An 8370-nucleotide genomic window follows, 5' to 3' on the forward strand; every position below is an offset into this window, starting at 1 on the left:
TCGAGACTTTCCAGATGTTCTCCCTGGGTGAAGCCAAGTTGCCGGCCCCACACCTGGACTCCATCACGCTGTCGGACAACAAATTCACCAGAATCCTGGCGGACCTTCCATCGATTCTGGCACCGCAGTTCATGGCAGCCATGCCCAGACACGGGGTTCAGCACCACATCCCAACCAAGGGATCACCCCTCCACGCCCGCGCACGAAGGCTCCCCCTGGAAAAGCTCCGCCCTGTGAAGGAGGAGTTCAAGAGGATGGAGGAATTGGGGATTGTACGGAGGTCCGACAGCCCATGGGCCTCCCCCCTGCACATGGTGCCCAAAGCAGCTGGGGGTTGGAGACCATGCGGCGACTACCGCAGACTGAACGAGGCTACAACTCCAGACCGCTACCCCGTGCCGCACATACAGGACTTTGCAGCAAACCCGCATGGGGCAAGAATATTTTCCAAAGTAGACCTCCTCCGGGGATACTATCAAATCCCGATGCACCCTGAAGACATCCCCAAAACAGCACTCATCACCCCGTTCGGCTTGTTCGAGTTCCTCCGAATGCCGTTTGGCCTGAAGAATGCCGCACAGACGTTCCAGCGGCTAATGGATGCGGTGGGACGCGACCTGGACTTTGCGTTCATCTATTTGGATGACATCCTTATAGCCAGCAGTAGTCGTCAGGAGCATCTGTCCCACCTCCGCCAGCTCTACTCCCGCCTGAGTGATTTCGGCCTCACGATCAACCCAGCCAAATGCCAGTTCGGTCTCGATACCATCAACTTCCTGGGCCACAGGATTACCAAAGACGGGGAAACACCTCTGCCCGCCAAGGTAGACGTGATCCGCCACTTTGCCCGGCCCAACACAGTCAAAGGCCTACAGGAGTTTGTTGGTATGGTGAACTTCTACCACCGTTTCCTCCCCTCAGCAGCCCATATCATGTGTCCTTTGTACACCCTGATGTCGGGTAAAGGCAAGGACATTACTTGGGACAAGGAGGCCGCGGCCACTTTCGTTAAAGCCAAGGAAATCTTGGCAGATGCCGCGATGCTGGTGCACCCCAGAACGGATGTTCCGACCGCACTCATGGTGGACGCATCTGACACAGCAGTCAGTGGAGTGCTGGAACAACTCATCGAGGGTCGCTGGCAACCCCTGGTGTTCTTCAGCAAGCACCTACGACCACCCAAACTCAAGTACAGTGCTTTCGACCGGGAGCTGTTGGCACTGTATCTGGCAATCCGGCATTTCAGGTACTTCTTAGAAGGCAGGCCGTTCACCACGTTCACGGACCACAAACCGTTGACCTTTGCGTTCACGAAGGTATCCGATCCCTGGTCGGCTCGCCAGCAGCGACATCTGTTCTACATCTCCGAGTACACGGCGGACATCCAGCATGTCTCGGGAAAGGACAACTTCATGACGCACGCACTCTCCAGACCAGCTGTCCAGGCCCTGTCCCTGGGGCTGGACTATGCAGCACTGGCACAGGCGCAGCAGGCAGACGACGAGATGCCCAGCTACAGGACCACAGTCTCGGGTTTGCAGCTGCAGGACTTTCTCGTAGGCCCAGGTGAGAGGATCCTCCTGTCCGACGTGGCTACCGGCCAACCTCGCCCCATCGTCCCAGCAACCTGGAGGCGGCGAGTTTTCGACCCATACACGGTTTGGCGCACCCATCTATCAGGACAACCGTCCGGCTGGTCTTCAGCAAGTTCGCGTGGCACAGACTTCGCAAGCAGCTCAGTGATTGGGCCAGAACGTGCGCGCAGTGCCAAACAGCCAAGGTGCAGCGGCACACTAAAGCCCCAACGCAGCAGTTCGAACCCACCCACCGGAGGTTCGACCACATTCATGAGGCTATTGTGGGCCCCCTACCAGTGTCCCGAGGAGCGCGGTACCTCCTAACTATGGTAGACCGGTTCACGAGGTGGCCAGAGGCGGTCCCGCTCACCGACACATCTGCCGATTCCTGCGCCCGAGCGCTGATTGCAACGTGGATAGCACGCTTCGGGGTACCGGCCCACATTACCTCCGACAGAGGCGCCCAGTTCACCTCCAGCCTGTGGTAGGCTGTGGCCAGCCTGTTGGGAACACAGCTACACCACACTACTGCCTACCACCCACAGTCAAACGGACTAGCGGAACGCTTCCACCGTCACTTGAAGTTGGCTCTCATGGCCCGCCTGAGAGGACCTAACTGGGTGGACGAGCTTCCCTGGGTCCTGCTTGGAATTCGCACAGCGCCCAAAGAGGATCTGCAGGCCTCGTCAGCCGAGTTTGTGTACGGTGCGCCCCTTGCCGTCCCAGGAGAGTTCATACCAGCCCCAAGGGGGCAAAAGGAAGAACCCGCAGCAGTCCTGGACAGACTACGCGAAAGGCTCGGCAACCTGGTCCCTGTACCGGCTTCACAGCACGGACGGACCCTGACCCATGTACCCAAAGATCTGCAGAACTGTAAGTTTGTGTTTGTACGAAGGGACGGACACTGGGCACTGCTACAGTGGTCGTACGAGGAGCCGTTCAAGGTGATCAACAACAACGGGTCCATGTACGTTCTGGACATTGGGGGGAAAGAGAAGGTTTTCATGGTGGACCAACTCAAACTGGCCCATGTGGACTTGGCACAGCCGGTCAAGGTTCAGGCACTGCGGCGCAGAGGCAGACCTCCCAAACAGAGGCTGATCCAGACTGTAGACATTGGGGGGGGGGGGGTGTCGACGGTTCTGGGGGGGGTGTTATGTGGCGACCCACTTTCTGCGCAGGCGAACCGGCTCACAAACAGCCAGCACGCGGGGGGAGACTTTGGTAATGCATCTCTGATGTCATTTCCGCCCGGAGAGGGCGGGCGATAGGGATTAAATGCCAGTGCCGCGAAGTTTGAATAAACTAGTCTCAAAACGACTTACCGACTGCGTGTCGTTATTTCAGCGCTGTGTGTAGCACATCGCAACAATAATTGAATTTTATATTTCAGAACTGTAGACTCGGAATTTTCTGGCATATAAAATGAGTATATACAAACTATACAAAGCTAGTAAGTGATAGGAACATTTCTGGGCTTCCCCACAGAACTCCTTGTCGACTTCTAGCAATAGTTTCATCGCACATATTAAGAAATGTATTGCCAATTGCTGACTACCTCATAAATTGACTACATTGCTGAGCCACTTCAAGACAGCAAGGAATTAATTATTTTGTTGTGAGCTCGGAGTTACATATATTCCATACTAGCTAAGGAAGGCAGATTTCCTTCTCTGTAGGACATTAATGAATCAGATGACATATTAGTAGCTTCATTGAGATGAGTTCTTCTTCTAATTCTAGATTTATATGGTTGCTTGAATTTTATTTCCCCGGCAATCATAGTGAGATGTGAACATGATTTCAAATTAATCATCCAGAACTCTAAATACTGGTTGAATAACTTAACTATGATATTACCATGCACAGAAAATGACAAGGTTATTCACTTCTACTGTGACCAGCAACAATGAAATGCTAGTATTGTCACCTAAAAATCCTATGCAACTTTTCTAATATGCCGCTAAGGAACAAAAAAATGATTCATAAAACCTGTCACCAAGTGACCTTACAGCAAAGTGACAAGGCTCTTTTGTGATATATCAGTGCAGAAGCTCCGTTATTGGAGCCAAGCTGAACAATGTGTATCAAACTCTTTTCCAGATTGCTTAGCCCTTGAGTTGTCACAGAAGGGTTTCCAGAGAGTAGCTTCTGTTCCTTGCATAGACCTATCAAAATGTATTAAATTTTTAAAATATAACAGCTTTCTTCCTTTCCATCTGCTCACAATAGAAATTCCCACATTAAAAAAAACAACATTCACTTTGAAACAACACTACAATCAATGAGAGCAAGAGCCAACAATCCAATTAAAATGCTTCCTGCCAGCTCTGAACAACTCTCTCTGCTGAGGTTACTGATCTTTCTGAGATGGCTGCTAAGGACTACAGTTGTGCTTAATGCTGAAGAACTCAGGACAGAAAACACCTAAGTATGTAAGCAAAGTTAGGAAAGAGGCATTCAACACATCAAAGATGACCTCTCTAGTATCTTTATGCTTCCATTAAATATCTAGCTTTATTATGATTATCTTCAATTATATTTCTCTACACTCAATGCCCACTTTATTAGCTAGTGCACTTGTTCTTTAATGCAAATATTTTATCAGCCAATCTTGTGGCAGCAACTCAATGCATAAAAGCATGCAGACTTGGTCAAGAGAGTCAGTTGGTGTTCAGACTAAACATCAAAATGGGGAAAAATGTAATCTAAGTGACTTTGACTGTGGAATGATTGTTGGTGCCAGACAGGGTGGAATGAGTATCTTGGACACTGCTGATCTCCAGGGATTTTCAGGCACAACAGTCTCGAGTTTAGAGATAATGGTGGGAAAACCAAAAGAATACACCCATACACCCAGTCCTGTGCAGTCCTCTGGTCAACAATGCCTTGTTAATGAGAAAGGTCAGAAGAGAATGGTCAGACTGGTTCAAGCTGACAGGGAGGCGACAGTAACTCAAATAACATTGCTTTACAACAGTGGTGTGCAGAAGGGCATCTCTGAATACACACGTTGAACCTTGAAGTTTATGGGCTACAGCAGCAGAAGACCAGGAACGTACACCCAGTGGCCACTTTATGAGGTACAGGAGGTGCCTAATAAAGTGGCCACTAGGTATATGTTTCTGCTTGACAGAATGTTCCACCATTATAATAACTACTTTTTTTAATAATTTGGAGTGCTTATTTACTTTGATGTCCTTAGTTCCCAATTTCTGAGCTCAGTTTGAAGAAATATTCTCTAATTAGCTTAAGAGGATTTCTTTCTTCAATATTACATTCTGGCTTTGAACACTGTATAAAGATGAAAAGTGTTAATCTGCAATTGCTGGGTAAGGATTAGGTTCAACATAACCATTTATATTCAAGCTTAGGCTTCTATTGTGACTGTAATTTAAACAGATATATAACAGGCAAAGGCTTAATGGACATATGATAGATTTATGTCAATTTTCATTCCTTCAAACTCTACTATTTTCACATCTATCATTATTTTGTTAGCAACCCCTTCCTTATTAAATGTAAATACTAAATAGTGTGATTGCATTGGGTTCATTGCAGAAGTCTAAACTCAAAAGGAGATTTTAAGCCATATCTAATGTAGGTATCAACAGGTACCTTCATGAGACAGAGGTTATACTGTATAGACTAGCTTACTTCCATATATGGTCTTTGCAGCACAGTCTAGCTGTCAACACCCACCACTTGAATGGTAAGTTCGCTCTCTCTATTATGAAGAGATACTTCCAGCTAACAAAGTAGCTTAAATACTGTTTATTTTATTTTCAATGATTGACATTTCAAGTCAGATAAATAGTTCTTAACACACAATTAAAACTCACAGAAGATTTCTGATTTATAGAAGATTTCCACATTACAAAAACTTAATAAACTACAAAGAATTTCCAAACACTGGTACAATTCTTACAAATTAAAAGAAGATACCATGAGTTACAGACAAGTGAGTTGATCAGTGCAGACACCAAAAGTTGAGAAATGAATGCCAGTTCTTTGTTCTGTCACCCTATCTTTCTGTCATTATCCTTGTCTTTCCTAGCAATCCCCAATGCTTTCTAACGTTTATACTGTTTTCCTACTAGTTGACAGAATCTGCATGTGATGTTTTTCAGATACTTTTACTGGGACAGAGTGATTCATTCTGATGGTCAAAGAGCTTCAGAGGGAAGAGATCCCAGGCACCCATGATTAATACTATGAGTATGCAAATATCTCAACTATTGATTGATCAACTATACAAGGGGTGATTGATAAGTTTGTGGCCTAAGTAGAAGGAGTCAATTTTGGAAAACCTAGCACATTTATTTTTCAACATAGTCCCCTCCTACATTTGCACACTTAGTCCAGCGGTCATAGAGCATACGGATCTTGGACCTCCAGAAGTGGTCCACAGCAGGGGTAAGGGATAAATTTGTGGCCTAAGATAGAAGGAGATGAGTTATACAGCTCTCGTTACATGCACGTGCAGTTTAGCTCTTTGGGTGAATATGTGGAAACTTTGAGGTTAATAACTCATCTCCTTTTACCTTAGGCCACAAACTTATCAATCACCCCTGTCGTGGACCACTTCTGGAGGTACAAGATGCTGACTCCTATGAAGAAGGGATCCTTATGCTCCACGACTGCTGGACTATGCACTGGACTAAGTGTGTAAATGTAGGAGGGGACTATGTTGAAAAATAAATGTGCTAGGTTTTCTAAAATTGACTCCTACCATAGGCCACAAACTTATCAGTCACCCCTTGTACTTGTAACCATGCTAAGTGACAAAATAAGTCTGGTCAGCAAAATTCCTTAAACTCAGTCACAATGGGGTAAATTACCTAGCCAGTGTTGTCTGGTTTGATGCTGGCCAATTAACATAACCCATTGTCTTACATTATGTAAACATGGGTCTACAAGACCTCACTGTTTACTCATTTACATAAAGAGGCTGAGAAAGGAATATCGGTTATAATTTTTACTTTGTCACAAACAGCTCTAATCTTTTGACAAGTTTATGGTGCTGAGCAGCTGATGCATATCACAAGATCTGGTTATGTGACTACTGACACCAGGCAGACAATCTCTGAAGAGTATTGGTAACAGCTGGGGTCACCCATCTTGTAAAGACACTGCCCAGAAGAAGGCACTGGCAAACCACTTCTGTAGAAACATTTACCAAGAAGCATCATGGTCAAGGACCATAATCACTACATCTTCCAACACAGCACACAATGACGACAGTGATGCTGCGTTAGAAAGCTGAGGTTAGAGATAAGCCTCTTGGGCCCTGAGAAGTGAATATCCATCATGATATGCAGGAAGAATTCTTTCCTCACTGCTCAGCTAAGCATACATTCCAGTAAGTCCCACCTATATCTTACTACTACCTTTCCATCGACATATACATAGAAAATTATTGGATTAATTTTTATCTTAACAGTCATTCTATTCTTATATTTTCTCCAACTTTATTCTTCAACTCTTTCAGGTCTCACTTGAAGGATTTACTTGACATTCATCAGAGACATGGTTTGATTTCATCATATTTCCACCTCTTTCACTATTGAAGAAACCCTGATTTTTGTTCACTGCCTTTCACTCCTCTGTAATCTGCTGTATATATCCATGATCTTACCATGGATGTAGATGAGTGCATTCAGAGTCTTCCTTAGTCATGTGCCCTGAATGAACCATAGGATCCGCAGTCTGCTGAGGGTCAGATCAGCGGCATTTGGGTCTAGCAACTAAGTTAAGTACCTTATCCCTGATTTTAAATGTATTCTTGCATTTAACATGTAATCTAAATTTTATTCTTGTTTTCTATCAGATTTTCTGTGTGAATAAGCAAAAACATGCATGTAGTCAGTCATAGAGTTGGAAAGTAACACAGCAAGAGGAACAGACCTTCTGCCCAACAGGTCTATGCAATCTGCGTTGCCTGCTGAGCTAGTGCCACCTCCCCATGTTTGGTCCACAGCCCTCTAAACCTCTCCTCTTCATGTGCTTATAGGCATCCGTTAGTCTCGGGAGACCACGGGCTCTCACAGGCCTGGGCAGGGTTGTATGGGAGACCAGCAGTTGCCCGTGCTGCAAGTCTCCCCTCTCCACACCACCGATGTTGTCCAAGGGAAGGGCAAGGGCCGATACAGCTTGGCACCGGCATCGTCGCAGAGCAATGTGTGGTTAAGTGCCTTGCTCAAGGACACAACACACTGCCTTAGCAGAAGCTTGAACTAGCAACCTTCAGATCACTAGACCAACGTGCTAACCACTTGGCCACACACCAACACTGTGCGTATCTAGATGGAATTTAGCTGTTGCTAATATGACTGTCTTAACCACTTAATTCTGGCAGCTCATTCAAATACACATCAACCTTTGTACAAGATAGCTGCCCCTGATGCCCTTTTTAAATATTTCTCCTCTGTGGCATACAAGTCTGGTGACCCAGGACTATATAAAAAGACCAGGTATGACTTATAGAGAGCTATCTCAACAGCAAAGGAACAGGTCCCAATGAGGTTGGAGGTGGAATCGGATGCAGGTGAACTCTGGAAGAGCTTGAAGGACAGTACTTCTCACAAAGTGAAACTTAACATCATGATTGACAGTGATGCTTCAGTCTCTGATGATCTAAATGCCTTCTAAGCACACTTTGAAAGGGAGAATAAAACTGCAGCTATGAGGATCCCTACAGCACACAGTTACCCTGTGATCTCTGTCTTGGCTGTCATCAGACTGTCTTTCAAGAGGGTGAACCCTCACAAGGTGACAAGCCTCAATTGAGTAC

This window comes from Hemitrygon akajei, chromosome 13, assembly GCF_048418815.1.
Source record: "Hemitrygon akajei chromosome 13, sHemAka1.3, whole genome shotgun sequence".
Classification (NCBI taxonomy): domain Eukaryota; kingdom Metazoa; phylum Chordata; class Chondrichthyes; order Myliobatiformes; family Dasyatidae; genus Hemitrygon; species Hemitrygon akajei.